Below are 17,689 nucleotides of genomic sequence, written 5' to 3'. Positions count from 1 at the left end.
TTTGCGGGGTCTCCTCATAAGGGTCTAGAGAATGGGAGGATACGGTCCAGATTGAATTGCAAAGCAGGAAGGTGGAGCTGGTGGCTGATACCACCCCAGCCAATCACAGTACCTGGACTGAGGCCCAATCCCTATATAACATAACTTTCTACTGTTTTGAGTAGGAAGAGAACACGGGCCATTTGTTGGCTATGGTTGCTAGGGCACAACAAGAATCTACCTCCATTACTGAGATTAGGATGTTGAATGGTGACGTTTGTACCTCTACCACTGACATTTTGGATACATTTCAGCGATTCTATGCAGATTTATACACCTCTAAAACTCAGGCTACCCCTTCTGACTTGGCTTTGTTTTTACAGGACTGCACCTTTCCCCAGGTCTCCGTAGATGAAAAAGCCGCCTTAGATTCTCCAGTAACCATGGACGAACTGACCGAGGTGCTGGCAGACGCACCAAACCACAAATCCCCAGGTTCAGATGGAATACCTGTCGAGGTATACTCCAGGTATGGGTCGATCCCTCTACCTCCGCTGTTGCAGGCCTTACATGAGGTGGCTAGAACGGGTCATTTAACCTGATTCGATGAAGGTGGCCATTATTGTAGTCCTCCCAAAGCCAGGCAAGAATAGCCAGGTACCAGATTCATAGCGCCCTATATCTTTGCTTAACACAGATGTCAAGCTGCTCGCTAGGGTCCTTGCTAATAGGCTTTCGGTGGTTGTTGGTCGGCTGGTTCACCGTGACCAGTCTGGATTTATCCCGACGCGGTCCATGGCAGATAACATCCGATGTTATATCCGGTGGATAATCCCAGAGGTAGGGCCATTCTATCCTTAGACGCTGCCAAGGCTTTTGACAGCATCGAGTGGCCCTATCTCTGGGAGATTCTATCTGGATTTGTCTTGGGGAACGCCTTTATCAACTGGGTGCGGGTTCCCTAGTCTGCTCCTTGAGCCAGGATCAGAATCAATAACTCCCTTTCTTCACCTTTCTAGTTAAGTTATACCGGAGCACTCATCAGGGATGCCCGTTATCCCCCCTTTTATTTGCATTGGCAGTGGAGCCACTTGCCATGTTAATTTGTAACATCCAGGAATTTGTGGGCTTCCGTAGGGGCCAGCTGGAAGACAAATTATCCCTCTATGCTGATGACGCTCTAATATATCTGGGGGATACCGGTCAATCATTGCAAACCCTGATGGCAACTATCATCAAATTCTGTGAATTCTCTGGATTCACTATCAATTGGTCCAAATCTGTAATTATGCCCCTTGATCCACTTGAATCTCCACTCCCTGCAGAGGCGTCCCAAATTGCCATTGTTAGCACCTTTAAATACCTGGGAGTAGCGGTATCGCTGGACCCAACTGAATACCTGAAACTTAATCTAACTCCCTTATTGAACAAGCAACATACTAAATGTCAAGGTTGGTGTAGCCTGGTGTCGTGGTAGGGCGGGTTAACCTGATCAAGATGATCTGGGCACCCCAGCTCCTCTATATTTTCTATAGCTCTCCTATGTGGATTTCCAACAAATGGTTCAGACAGATTGACTCTCAATTCCGAGATCTTATTTGGAAAAAGGGCCAAGCCTGTATCAGCTTGACTACACTACAATATAGCAGAGACGGGGGGGCCTGGCAATTCCACACTCCAAGATGTACTTTTTAGCATCACAACTGCAACAACTTACAGGATGGGATCTCCATGACTCTGACGATCCTATAGTCCAATTGGTGTCCCGCACTAACCCTGTGTTAACAGCTGGCTCCCATCTGGAGTTGGGTCTGCCTGGTGTCCCTCCGTCTTTTCCGACAGCATTATTGCTCCAGAGGGTCTGGAAGGCAGTTAGAATGGCATTAGCTATTGTTGGCCCGTTGGAGTTTACCCCCCTTTGGAACAATCCCAACTATCCAAAACCGCTTAAACTGCAAGGTTTCTCCCTTTGGACACGACAAGGGATCTGTTTTTTTAAGCAATTATATGATGGTAGTGTACTCAAGTCATTTGATCATCTGTGCGGGGAGTTCTCCTTAACAAGTAAACAATTTTATCAATACCTCCAACTCAGACATGCACTACAAACCTAGGTACATCTGTACATCCTAGGTTTATCTGTCGCTAAATCTTTACTTCTTCAGGAGATTTTGCAGGCAACTAACCATAGGAGTGTAATATCACAAGCTTACTTGACACTAGTTTCCTCAATTCAGAACCCTGCTCTTCTCAAATGTAGAACTCATTGGTCCACTGATGTGGGAGGTATAGATGGTGACCAATGGGATATGGCCTTGGAATCAATTCCGGTGGTGTCAGTGTCGGCATCTCATAAACTTTCACAATTATTCATACTACATATGTCCTACCGCAGACCCGTTCAATTGTATGATTGGGGAAGAAGAAATTCTCCCTTATGCCCAAAGTGTACCATCCATAGGGGAGGCTTCATACATATGATCTGGCGCTGTCCAAAGCTTACCAGATATTGGACGGAAATCACGCAGACTATCTCCACTTTGGCCCAAACGCCCATACCATCTACCCCATTAGTGTGCCTCTTAGGAGCGATTGACGCTGAAATGTATCCAAATGGTATTTACATTATGGTAACCAGACTGCTATACCTGGCTAGGAAACTTATAGCACGCTTCTGGCTGGCATCTGCTCTGCTACTAGGGCCAAAAGGATTACTTATGTTAACTCTCTTCTCCTCAGGGAACAGTTGGCATATCGACATCGCAATGCAGTTAAAAAGTTTAACCTTATATGGCAGAACTGGTTGGATAACCCTAACCTTGCTCCTCCACAGTTAGGGATGGATAGATTGCTATGGTTCTAGACCCCTTTATTGTTTCTTGAGTTTCCTCCCGAGCTTGGCGCTTCTCCTACATTATATATGACGGGTAGATGAAACATTATTCAATGCATTTGCCTACAAACAAGCTCGAAGAAAGTTTTTTTTTTCTGTTCATTTTAAGTTTTTCCAGTAAAAATATTATATGAGCTTGGTACCAGGTAACTGCGTACTCTGCATTTGGGTATATACACTATGTATACGTTTCTGTTGTTACTTTCTATGTACATCTTTTTACTGTACTTTACAGTTACCCATCATCCTTGTCAATAAAAAAAGGTTTGAGTCAAAAAGCTGTGCAAACTAGTGCAAAAACAAGTGCAGTTGTTCCCTGTCCTTCTGGAAGATCCACAACAGAGAGGAAGGAGTCACAGCTTACCACAAGTGATTGTCTTGATGCTTGACTAGACCCATTGGGGTCTATTTTGGAGGTGAAGAGCTAGAAGCACACTGGGTGTGGATTTCTATAAGGGATCTGTAAGTCATTGTCACATTCAATCACGTTTTTGCACATGGACACTTTTTTTCTTCCACTCCCCCTCCTTTTTGCACTAGTTTGCACAGTTGAACAGACTATGAATTTATGAAATTTTATGCACAGTTTTTGAACTGCTGTTTCCTGCACAGTTGCACTTTGACTTTATATAACAATGACAGCATGACAATGACCCAAAATACACGGCCAAGGCAACAAAGGAGCGGCTCAAGAAGAAGCACGTTAAGGTCCTGGAGTGGCCTGGCCAGTCTCCAGACCTTAATCCGATGGAAAATATGTGGAGGGAGCTGAAGGTTCGAGTTACCGAACATCAGCCTCGAAACCTTAATGACTTGGAGAGGATCTGCAAAGAAGAGTAGGACAAAATCCCTCCTGAGATGTGTGCAAACCTGGTGGCCAACTACAAGAAACGTCTGAAACCTACCATTAAAATTATAGACTGATCATTTCTTTGTCAGTGGGCAAACGTACAAAATCAGCAGGGGGTCAAATACTTTTTTCCCTCACTGTATATGTATACACAAACAGCTTGCCTTTCATTTCTACTTTAAACTGAAAGATTTGTTTTACAAAGTAAGGGTTCACATATACTTTACTCTCTGGCAGGCTTTGCAAATTTAGATGTATAAGATATGGTCCATCTTATAGTTGGCATGGGTTTGTCTCAGACATCCCAACCTGCAAAAACAAATTTCAGGGAGGTGTCGCTTCACACCCACAAATATTTTTTAAATCACTTTTCAATATTTTTTTCACAGTGCTTCTGAGGAAGTGGATGGGGGGGGGATGGTATGTGGCAGTGGACGGTGTCAGTATTTTTTTTAATTTTCATAATTTTTTTTTTTTTTACAATTTAATTTGTTTTTAATTTCTTTTCACAATGCTTTTTAGGGGGAGGGGGTTGGGGCAGTTGACAGTGTTGGTAGGGCAGGGGAGAGTGGTGTCAGTAGTTAATTTTTTTTTTTTTACACTTTTTCATGTTTTTAGAATTATTTTACAATCATTTTTTTTTTTTTTTTGGAGGCTTTGGTGAGATGTCAGGGGTCAGTTATCACAGGACACAGGAGTGATCTCGCTAACTGTGTCCAGTTCCTGACAGTTCCCCTCCCCCCGCAACCGGCGGGAGAGGAGAGGAGGGAAGCTGGCTGCGGGGGACGAGGGGGGGCAGAGGAGGACAGGAAGGGCAGAAGAGAACACGGGCGCTGGAGGAGAACAGGAGGGGGGCGGAGAAGGACACGAAGGGGGCCGGGGGAGGAGCACACAGAACAGCTCGGAATGCTCCATGCGGCGGGAGGGACAGCTGTGAACCCTGATCTCCTTTGTATAGATTTTTAGTTGACAGTGGCGGGAGGGAGAGAAGGAGAAGCGGTTGTCAGCTAAAAATCTATACAAAGGAGATCGGTGTTCACAGCTGTTCCCCGCTGCACCGATCATTCCCAGGAGATTACGAGGCACTTGTGGGTGTGTGGGAGCCGCAGCAGAAATGGGATGTCTGTTGTCTTTAAGTGACAATACTGACAGCTTACACTGCTTTTCCATGTAGAATTAGGCTTTTTTTACTTGTTAAAAATTCAGACTACCTAATTTACTGCATTATATAAACCACATAATCCCATCCGGGTTCATTCACAAAGAAACTTTTGCTGAGCTTAGACTCTCTTCTAACTAGGTTGGTTCCCCCAGACTGACTTACTGCTATTGTCATTCTTTGAGATGGGTAAAAAAGCTAGATCCAGGAAACTTTAAATCAGTTGCCCTGACTTCTTTTGTGTTAAATGATTTAAGGATGTTCTTATATATGCTATATTATAATATATTTGAAAGAATAAAAACATAGTTTAATGAAAAATTGGTGTCTAACTAATATGATCACTTTTATAAGTAGGGATGAGTGAATCTGCCTGGGTTTGAGTCACTGGGAGTTTGTCAATGCCTACTTAACGTCTGAGAAACCTGAAGACGGGGGCTAGAATTTGTGGGGGGGGGCAAATCTTGATACTGAATTATGCCCATTTTTAAAAGGGTTGTAAAGTCAGAAGGATTTTTTTATCTTAATTAATTCTATGTATTAAGATAAAAAGCCTTCTGCGTGCAACAGCCCCCCTCGGCCCCCCTAATACTTACCTGGGCCCATCTCTGTCCAGTGATGTCCACGAGTGTCTCAGCCTCCTGGGACTCTCCCTCTTGATGGAGTATCTGGGCTGCTCTGTGCAAATCCACTGCAACAGAGCAGGTAAATGTAACATGTTTGTTATTTTTATAGAAAAAAAAAAAGACTTTACAATCACTTTAAGGCTAATTAGCAAGCATCAGCTATAGTAGAAAAAAAGGGCATGGGGGCAGGAACTGTCATGGGGAAAGGCATGTCATGTGGGATATTTATCAAAGCAAAATGAAAATCAAATATACCATACAACAGGGGGTGGATCTGCAATTTAGAGGGTGACATGGAAAAAACATCAATCCTTATAATACATGCATAATAGATGCCATTACTTTGTATGTGGCATTAGGAACAGTACAATTTTCATTGAAAGCGTCAGCAAACCATATGCTGGCATTACATTTTGTTTGTGTAAGTAATTTTAACCTGTTGGCGCCGAGCTCATGCAAATATGCAGCATCTTGGTGCCGAACAGCCACATATTTTCGTGCAATAGTGCCAAAGGTGCTGTGCTGAAAGCGTGCGCTTGCACACTCCTGGCACAGTGACAGGCAGTTAACTGAATACTCCCCATCGCTCCTTGCAATCGTGAGTTTTCCGATCATGTGACTGCCGTGACTGCCAATCACGGTGGTCACGTGGCCACAAGTAAAAATAAAATAATGTGATGCTCAAAATGGTGACAAAAATTGTTAGTGACAAAAAATATAAATGTGAAAAAAGATAAACCAGAAGCAACAATATCATATAAATAAATATAACAATATATGTTGTGTATGAACAAAATAAACCCAAGGTGAATGTTCCAAAAGTGAATGAATCAAAAACATAAAAAAAGTTTTTGAATAAACACAAAATGCAGCTCAAAGGTGAACTTGTGTAGGGAAAAGTCTCTCACGCTCCTCCCGGTGAAGTCCAACTGAATCTTGTGTATAAACAAAGGATAAGGTGGCATGCTTACCAGACTTGGTGGACTTGTATACTGTGCAGCATAGGAGTCAAACAGGCATACATGAGGAATAACCTCAACAGAATTCAGCATGCGAAGTTAATGATCTGCGAATGGGTCACCTCCGATATCGACAGAGGGGATCCACTGTCAGAAAATGAGCTCCATGAGGTGCAGTGATCCACATCAAAGGTGAACTTGGTGATCCATAAAGATGCGTATAAAAATATAAAAAACACACATAGTGTAACACTGTATAGTGGGTTTATTGTAAAATATCAAGTCGACAGTCCAAAAAAGTTCCATACAAGGCTGATAACAAACAGTTAAAAAAAAACAATGTGCAGTAGTTTCAGGAGCATCATCCGATGCGTTATGTTCGATTGGACATCATCTGGGGTGTGAGGCTCATGTATAACCACTGCAGTATATATATAGACATCTTCACTAATGAGGAATTATGTCAAAAGTTGCGATTGGGGACACCTGGATATTCAAATCAAAGGTGTTCCAATATAGTGTTGGCCTGTGTCCCACGCCTCATTTTCAAATCACATAATGATTTGACAAGAGCAGACTGATGACACAATTCGGGTCAAGCCTCGCCTTGAGCCACCGTATAATAACAGAGCATCAGTGTGCTTGCCACACCTCGATTTCAATTCCCATTGTAATTTGGTCAGAGCACACACATGACACAGTGTGGACCAAGCCTCATCTTGAAAAAACAGTGTGCCTGCCAAGTCTCGCTTTCAATTCCCATTGTGATTTGGTCAGAGCACACACATTACACAGTACGGTCCAAGCCACATCTTGAGCAGTGGTGTGACTGAAGCAAACAGATGACCAAATGTGGGCCAAGCCTCATTTTGAAACACCATAATGAAGGATTAGTCTGCTGGCCACACCTCGCTTTCAATTCCCATTGCGATTTGGTCAGAGCACACACATGACACAGTGTGGACCAAGCCTCATCTTGAGCAACAGTGTACTTGCCAAGCCTCACTTTCAGTACCCATTGTGATTTGGTCAGAGCACACACATGACACAGTGTGGACCAAGCCTCATCTTAAGCATCAATGTGCCTGCCATACCTCGCTTTCAATACCCATTGTGATTTGGTCAGAACACACACATTACACAGTACGGTCCAAGCCACATCTTGAGCAGTGGTGTGACCGAAGCAAACAGATGACCAAATGTGGGCCAAGCCTCATTTTGAAACACCATAATGAAGGATCAGTCTGCTGGCCACACCTCGCTTTCAATTCCCATTGCGATTTGGTCAGAGCACACACATGACACAGTGTGGACCAAGCCTCATCTTGAACAACAGTGTACTTGCCAAGCCTCACTTTCAGTACCCATTGTGATTTGGTCAGAGCACACACATGACACAGTGGGGTCCAAGCCTCATCTTGAGCAGCTGTGTGACAGAAGCAAACAAATGACCAAATGCGGGCCAAGCCTCATTTTGAGCCACCATATGGCAATGAAGGGTCAGTGTGCCTGCCACACCTCGCTTTCCATTCCCATTATGATTTGACCAGAGTTCACACATGACACAACGCGGCTCAAGCCCCATCTTGAGCAGCGGTGTGACAACAAAGCGTGCCCTCATCCTCACACATGAAGAATATAAAAAATCTTTAAAAATTTACCAGGAAAATTTGACAGCTGTGTGCGGCAAATCTCTACATATAAAAAGGGGATGATAGTGATAGTAATAAATGGGTGAATTGAGAGCAGAGGGAAATAAAAAAAACGAACAAACCCTCACTGTACAATAGTATTGCAAACTACATATTTAAAATCAAAGTATATAGTAGTTATTAAACCAAACATGTTATACCTCACAATTGCAATGTCCCACCAATAATGAGAAGAACTCTGCCACACACCATCCACCACCCACCACCATGACTGGATGGCAAAAATATTGTATGTAGATCTAAAAATGACAAAATAATGATAAAATAAATGTAGATCAAAAACATCAAAATTATTCGTCAACAAGACACGCAACATGTATCCCAAACTGAAAGCGGGCAAAATATTACCACGTCAGCTAACATGGAGTGGGCACATCAAGCCCTATTAATAAATGCATTGATGGCCCACTCCACATTCATACCATACAGAAAATATGATTTAAGCTCAGAGATACAGTATGTTTCAGGTGTGACACTCCCCTTTTAGCAGACCCCCCCTCCGCCCCAAGGCAGAACATATCAATCAATTGCTAAAAATTGGGTGCCATTTATATCCCTATTATGGAATTGGGCATAATGCTAGATAACAGTGTGTTTCTTTTATACCATTTTTTATATTTGAGATATGCTCATTAACCCTAACAGAAAAACTTTGGATAATCCTAACTACGTAATGTTTACCACAAGGGCAGGTAATTAAATATACCACGTTGTTGGTAGCACACGTAATAAACCATTTGATAGAATAAGAATGATTAGTAATATTTGATTTAAAAATTTCTGATTTCTTTCTGCCTTGAGAGTTATGAAGGCAAACATTACAGGATTATAACTAGTCATATTGTGAAAAGACTTAAGTTTAGGAGGGTTTATGACATTGGGGGCAATTTTTTACTGAAGTGATGGAGCTCCCCTATATATACTATTAGCTTTATAAGACAATAAGGGTCCTCTAATGCGGTCATTCTTTAAAACATCCCAGTGCTTATTAAAAATATGTTTGATTTGACGTTGTTGGATCAAAAAAGACGTAAAAAGGACCATCTTGGGTCACTAAAACTGTTATTTTTATTTGGGTTATTTTCAAAGTGTTTATCTCTGTCTAATTCACGCACCCTATGAATTTCTAGATCTAAGTCGTTTTGACAGTAACCCTTTTCTAAAAATGTATTTTTTATTACAATTGCCTGTGCTTCAAAATCCCACAGGTTGGTATAATTCCGTCGGAGTCTGAGAAACTGACTTTGAGGGACAGAGCGCAACCAGTTAGTGTGATGACAGCTATCAACAGGAATATAAGAATTCCTGTCGGTTGGTTTGAAATAGGTACTAGTGACAAGTTTATTATACTCCACCTTGATGACTAAATCAAGAAAAATGAATCTCTGATTGTCTAGTTTCAAAGGATAACAATATGCCTCTATCATTACCATTGAGAACGGCCATATATGAATGAGTCAAGGCTACCTTTCCAAAGGAGGAGGACATTGTCTATATAACGTGTCCAAAAGAGTATCTCCGAACTCCTGTGGGCATAAATGACGTTCTCCTACCATCTGGCCATAAATAAATTGGCCAGGCTGGGGGCAAATTTGGCCCCCATGGCAACACTCTTCTTTTGGATGTAAAACTGGCTATTAAACCAAAAGTAATTATGGCTTGTGGCAAAAGTCAATAACTGCATTATGGTTTCCTTTTGGTTATATGGTATTGTTAAATCTTTGGATAGATAATACTGAACTACCTTAAACCCTAACTGATGGGAGATGCAAGTATATAAGGATGCTACATTGGCAGTAACCAGTATACAACCCTCTGGGAGATGCATACCAGCTAAAAGTTGGATAGCATCATTGGTGTCTTTTAAATAAGAAGGCATTTGTTTAACTGTTTAACTAAGGTTGTAGGTAAAAGCTGATGTACCTACCTATCCGTGATGTCACTGAATCAATCCCGCCATAAGCCCTGCCCCAACTTCCGGCAAAGCAAACCCCTTAAAGGGGGTAATTCATTTCCACTTGAAAAAAAGGCTTTCTTAAGTAATTTTGACTGCAACATCTGATTAATTTAGCAAGTGGTAATAAGCCTGATTTGAATGGTGGAAGTAGCAGGCACAACAGATCTAAAAGCTATACAAAAGTTTACTCAAAAAAACAAAGCTAAAGCCCTGTGAAAATTGGCCATTGGCAAAGCAGTTTAAGAGTGTAATTTGAATACTGTAGTTTCTTTTTCCTCAGTAAGACACTGCATTGTTCTAAAAAAGTATAAAATGTGAAAACAGGATACACACTTAAAAACCACAACCCCATATTCCTCGAACCCTCTCCCATCCCTGTAACCCAAATTATCCCAAAAATTTTCGAACTATGGACATCAGGTATGCATTTCATAGAAACTGGATAGCACTAGAACAGTATGTGTGTACTTGAATAGGCAGCAAATAGAAAGAAACAAGGTGGTTTCATCTCACAGTTAAAATTGTTGTGTATTATCTGAGAGACAATAGCCACAAAAATTGATCAGCGGCTAGACTGGACAGTATGTAAGCAGCCTAGTTAAGAGGGGGTAAAAGGTTAAGAGGAAGAGGGAGAAAGACTTTTTATTTTAAAATAGAAATTAAAATGTATTATTTGATAGACAATAGTTACAAATATTGGACAGTGACTGGACAGTGCAGCTCCAGATGACAGTGGGCATTAGTTCCCATCTAGAGTTGCAAAAAAGCCACTCTGTAACCACCCCCCTAAGTCCAGCGGTCTCACATTGTTCAAGTTCTTTGCACTGCAACCTCTGTCACATAATCTTGTTGCAATTTTCTGCCCTGGGTTGCCCCAGAGTCGCATATTCTTAGCACCTTTTTTGTTTTACTTATACAGTGAGGAAAAAAATTATTTGATCCCCTGCTGATTTTGTACGTATGCCCACTGGCAAAGAAATTATCAGTCTATAATTTTATTGGTAGGTTTATTTTAACAGTGAGAGACAGAATAACAACAACAAAATCCAGAAAAACGCATTTAAAAAAAGTTATAAATTGATTTGCATTATTGAGTAAAATAAGTATTTGACCCCTTCGCAAAACATAACTTAGTACTTGGTGAAAAACCCTTGTTGGCAATTACAGAGGTCAGACATTCCTTGTAGTTGACCACCAGGTTTGCACACATCTCACGAGGGATTTCGTCCCACTCCTCTTTGCAGATCCTCTCCAAGTCATTAAGGTTTCAAGGCTGATGTTTGGCTGACCTTCAGCTCCCTCCACATATTTTCTATGGGATTAACATCAATTTGATGCATTGAAGTTGTTCTGTCCCTTTAGCAGAAAAACACCCCCCAAAGCATAATGTTTCCACCTCCATGTTTTATGGTGGGGATGGTGTTCTTGGGGTCATAGGTAGCATTCCCCCTCCAAACACGGCAATTGAGTTGTTGCCAAGGAGCTTGATTTTGGTCTCCTCTGACCACAACACTTTCACCCAGTTCTCCTCTGAATCATTCAGATGTTCTTTACGGGCCTGTACATGTGCTTTCTTGAGCAGGGGGACCTTGCGGGTGCTGCAGGATTTCAGTCCTTTGTGGTGTAGTGTGTTACCAATTGTTTTTTTGGTGACTATGGTCCCAGCTGCCTTGAGATCATTGACAAGATACTCCTGTGTAGTTGTGGGCTGATTCCTCACCGTTCTCATGATCATTGAAACTCCACGAGGTGAGATCTTGCATGGAGCCCCAGACCAAGGAAGATTAACAGTTATTTTGTGTTTCTTCCATTTGCGAATAATCGCACCAACTGTTGTCACCCTCTCACCAAGCTGCTTGACAAGGGTCTTGTAGCCCATTCCAGCTTTGTGTAGGTCTACAATCTTGTCTCTGACATTCTTGGACAGCTCTTTGGTTTTGGCCATGGTGGAGAGATTGGAAACTAATTGATTGCTTCTGTGGACAGCTGTCTTTTATACAGGTAACAAGCTGAGATTGGGAGCACTACCTTTAAGAGAGTGCTCCTAATCTCAGCTCCTTACCTGTATAGAAGACACCTGGGAGACAAAAATCTTGCTGATTGATAGGGGATCAAATACTTATTTCACTCATTAAAATGCAAATCAATTTATATCTTTTTTGAAATGTGTTTTTCTGGATATCTTTGTTGTTATTCTGTCTCTCACTGTTAAAATAAACCTACCATTAAATTATAGATTGGTAATTTCTTTGTCAGTGGGCAAACGTACAAAATCAGCAGGGGATCAAATACTTTTTCCCCTCACTGTATTACTTGAAAAAATGTATTTTTATTTTTTATTTTTATTTTTCTCTGTGTTTTTTGGCATTGATGAGGTTGTTGGTCTGCATACAGAGGGTGGGGAGGCATATCTGCAATTTCTCTATTTTGCCAATATCATTTTATTCCTCTTAGGCACTCAGTAAACAGTTATATTTTTTTAAATAATTATTTATTTAATTATAGTTAAGGCACTGGAAACATAGCTGTAGGGGGAACCTAAGGTCATAGGCTGCCCACCCTTCCACAACACCACAGGAAGGTCAGGAAGTAGCAAATAGAGAAATTCTATGGCCAGGGAAATGCCAGGCAGCAACAATTATTGTAGAATCCTACAACCATAAGCTGCCTGCCCATCCTCAAATAACAACTGTAGAAAACTACAAAAAAATGGAATTTATGCTGTCCACAGTATGTAATAAGTGGTCAGCATTGTCTAATGTGACCTCTTTCTCCTCTTCCCTTTATCTCCCTCCCACCTCCTTTCCTGCTTCACCTCTTCCTCCTCCTATGTGATTATGGCATAAGAAAAGGCTCTGGGAAGCCTGCAGGAGGTACTCAAAATTGGCCATGCTCCTCTTGTCTACCTCCTCCTCCTTCTGCTCCTCCTTCCCATCCTCCTTCACCTTTTTCTCCCCTCCTTCTTCCTCTATTTGTCCTCCACTTCCTTCCCCCTCTATTACTCCTCCCCTTCTTCCTCCCTCCTTTCCGTCACTTCTTCCTTATCCACCTGCTCCTCCTTCTACATGAACCAGGATAATACATGTTAAATAAGTGAAAACAACTAACTTCCTCTGATCCTCTGATGCATTGCCTGGACATGTCCCACAATAACATTTTCTCCACCACCATCGCTATTTTGTTTTTTGGGGATTTTTTGTTAAAGTTTATTTACAGATTTTACATTTTCATATACTTTATTTCCTTTTAATACCATGTGGCCATATAGGGTCGATGATGTCATAAACATCCCTGCCCCTATGTAGCATCAGCTGCAGGGTGGGAATCCCCCACAGCTCATCGGTCCAGAATTGGCAGCTGGCTCTGAACCCAATTCCAAACAAACACAAATTCATCCCTAAATACTACAATTGCTATGTTTTTTCTTTGTTCCTAAAAGCATATTGAGCTACCTTCTGGGGTTAGAAAGGCATTTTGTTTTCTAATAAAAGCAAAATTTGCTATACTTGCTAATTTGTTACCTTCCTCTTATCTAGAGTCTAGACAAAAACCACTTACATTTGTGAGAGGTTGAACTTGATGGCCATTTTTTTTGGCCACATAAATAAAAACTTTTTTTTACACATTTTATATTGCCATGCTCTGTGGAAGATGTTTATTGCTTTAGTTTTAGTTCTCTCAGACAGATACACTCGCTAAATAATACAGAAGAAATGTCTTTCTATGTGGATAAAACTAGTGTTCTAATCTATCTCAAAGGGTAATGCAGAAATACCAATGAAGCCAAACTCTGAGCCAAAGGTTACACAACTCCATGTCTCATTAGTACTAGTAGTTTTCTTGATTCACTTTGTAAACATAAACCAGGAGGTGGTGTCAGAAAACAGAGTTTTCACACGGGACAAGGGACTGAGTGTTTGCTCATGGATCTGTGCATGTTTGAGTGCGTGTGTGTATGTAACCAAGGCCCGGGAGAACAGTCTGCTCTGTGAAAAGGGTGTCTCTCTCACTACTAACACCCATCTGCACTGCTAGCTGTCATCACTGAGGGCTGCGGATATCCACCATGTGTTTGATATATACATTGATATACATAGTGCCACATGCTTTGGACTTTAATAACAAGGGGCAAAGGATACAGCTCTCGAATATGTTCGTATATAAAATCCTGTATAGAAAAACAGCTCCTTTTCTGTCCAGACAATTATAAAGTGAGGACATCTGATTGGAGACACAATGCTGTTTAATTTTATATAATATTTATGAAATAATATTAGGATGGGATGAATAGTATACAGTAGTCACAATCAGTCACAAGCAATGTGTAAATTGTTATTTATCTCTTTATTTTTTTAGTGTCGCCTGCAGTGAAAATATGTCATTGTACATCTGTCGTGTATTTAGTTGACCCCTGCCAAAAAAAAACAAAAAAACATACAGCTGTTTCCTGTTGTCTGACTTGCTGATGCACAGCTATTATATATTCCTCTATCACAGCTGGGGGCAGCGTAAGGCCCCTTTCACACAGGTGTTCTTATCAATTTTTCAGGCAGACCTGATTGGAAAGCCCATTAACCCCTATTTACAAGCGGGTGTAAATGTCCGCTTACACCCACCTACCTCTGATTTCAATTGGGTCTGCAAAAAAAAAAAGAAGAAGGGAACTCTCCATCCTCTTCCGTTTAGGTGGAATGGATCAGATGTGGCTGGGTGTAAACAGATAGCGGAATCTGTTTACTCCTGGTTGCCCATGCAGCAGAGTAAAATGCTTGCATCTATAGCCACCCACATTCTAATGCCCCGTACACACGGTCGGACTTTGTTCGGACATTCCGACAACAAAATCCTAGGATTTTTTATATATTGTATTTCTTTCCTCATTCCCTAATTACCATGATTGAAATATGCTGTGAATGTCCCCTTTGTCCTCATGCATGCTAGATTTTTATGTAATTAATTTTTTAGTCCTTCATGCAGATTGTCCTTCAATAACCTCCCCAGCATGTTCTCCTGCCCCTATATTCACCTCATGTAGTCACTTAACAATGTATTTTATCAGCTCCATAGTAGTGCTTTACCCCAAACACCCCATAAAATGTTTAGAAATGTGATGTGTGCTTTAAATTCAGGCAGAGTGTCAGAAACTTTTTTTTTGTGGTGTCCCCAAATCACTTTTATTAACCCTCCCTCCCCCCAACTGCTAAGTCAGCTGATCCCAATTCTCTATCTATCCTCAATCATCTATCTGCTGACTTTGCCAAACCCATACACACTATACCCATCTCTTTTGTGCTCAGATTTATGGATGAATTACCCAAAGCATGTAGTGCAAGGGCCTGCCTGTATACTTTCAAATGGTACTGTTTCAAGTTTTTATATCCTATTATTATCTTGACAGGTAATAGCAGAATGTCCAAATGTCCTCAAATGTGTACAGTGTGTATTTATATCTTTGTATTATGACACTTCTTACCTGTCCAGTGGGCTGCCAATAGTGTAACTAAGGAGGGGCTGTTCCAAGTAATACCCTGTATTTAGGCATTCATCTCTCAATGAAGTGGAGAGGGTTACCTGCCCAAGATTTCCCCACCCCCCATAATGTTAGAAATGGCCCATGAGAGGGGGGAAGGGGGAATATGATAGGTGTACCTTATACTTTGGTGTTGTTAAATTCCCCTTAATAAATGCTATCTTGCGGTTGGCCAAGAATGTTTGTGTCTAATCTGCTTGCCATGTTTATGTGCAAAAATATTAATTTATTTTTGTTTTCCTCAACAGTTTCCTTCCACGCCACAGGAATGGCAGACTGTGGCCTCCCACTTTGCCCAGCGGTGGGACTTTCCTAACTGCGGAGGGGCAATTGATGGGAAACACATCCACATCATCCCACCACTCAACTCGGAGTCGTACTATTTCAACTATAAGGGGTTCAATAGTATTGTGATGTTGGCGGTGGTGTCGGCTAATTACGACTTCTTGTATGTGGACATGGGGAAGAATGGCCGGATGTCCGATGGTGTAGTCATCGCCCAGACGGAGTTCTACAGATCTCTCCAGAATGGCAGCTTGGACTTGCCACCTCCAGAGGACAATGTGGAAGGACTCCCATTTGTCTTCGTTGCTGATGAAGCGTTTGCACTGGGGGACCATCTTATGCGGCCATTCCCTATGAGGACCCTCACCCTGGAACAGAGGGTTTTTAATTACCGGCTGGCCAGAGCCAGAAGAGTGGTGGAGAACACATTTGGAATCCTGGCCAGCCGGTTCCGCCTATTTCTGACACCCATCCATATGGCGGAGTATAAACTTAATCATATAATCCTGGCGTGCTGTATTCTCCATAACTTTTTACGCAAACATTCGGCCATATATGCTGGCTCAGTTGGGCCTGAGGCTGGAATGATACATGAAACAACACTGACGGAGCTTGAAAGTGGCCGTCTTGGCTTGCCCTCCCTGAGTGCCCGTGATGTCCGGTTACGATACCTGGAGTTCTTTGCGGGTAGGGGGGCCATCAATATGCCAGCAAATTTGTGAAGCCTTTATCAAATAAAAAAGCAAAAAAAAGAAAATCTTTGTGGACATTTACTGCTTGTGTTTGTTTTAGCTGACCCTGACAGAAATGTGTTGAGTCCAGAAAATGGCGTGATTGTGTAACCTTATACAAAGCACTGTTGGGTGTTATTTACTAAAGGCAAAGACACTTTGCACTACAAGTGCAGTGAAACTGCACTTGTAGTGCAACGAGGATTTGCCCTTAGGAAATAACCCCCATTTTCATAGAAAACACCAATTACATCACCAACAAAGTGTTTTAGCGTTGACACAATAATCCACACATTCTTGCTTAACAATCTCTTTAATACCTGCACAATCACATGTGCATTTAGAAAAGGTTTTTCTAACAAACCAACATGTTTGTTGTATAACAATTTTTGGGGTAGCATTATAAAACAGACAAATGTCCATTTAAGATAAAACAGGCATGTGTAAAACCAACAAGAAAGACACAAATCTTGAACTTACAAAGTTCACATTTGGTAGAACTTGAAGGCAATATCAGACATGAGTATTTAGGAACTGTGTTTGATATTGCATTCAGATGGGCTGAAGTCAAAATTGGAAGATGCACACAAATTTCCCAATGTCAACATGTGTTAGCTGCCATCACGGGGGATCAAGGGACGTGTTTTGGGGGAGAAACCCCTTCCTCTCAGCGATCAGGATCTGGGCACTTTCTGATGTGAAAGGATCTGGATCCACAATATCATGATCACCTAAAAAGAGAGAAACCCAAAAAAAAAAGGTATCAAAAATATGCCGGCATCCATCTCTTACCTGAGCCTGTGGTCGCAGACACTCACCTGTTGTGGTGACTAGTTCCACCACGTCTTCTTCCTCCTCCTGCACTTCTTGGGTTGGGGGTATTTCCCCTTCTTCCAGAGGTGGGGGGTCTCTGGTCTCCTCGGATGAGGGGTGTCCTCCGAGTCTTTTCTCCCCTATGTAAAACAAAAATGCTATACTTAGCACACAGTGATTTGATGGCAGAACTAT

The sequence above is a fragment of the Aquarana catesbeiana genome, linkage group LG11 (genome assembly GCF_042186555.1).
Source record: "Aquarana catesbeiana isolate 2022-GZ linkage group LG11, ASM4218655v1, whole genome shotgun sequence".
Classification (NCBI taxonomy): Eukaryota; Metazoa; Chordata; class Amphibia; order Anura; family Ranidae; genus Aquarana; species Aquarana catesbeiana.
Note: the sequence above shows the minus strand (reverse complement) of the source record.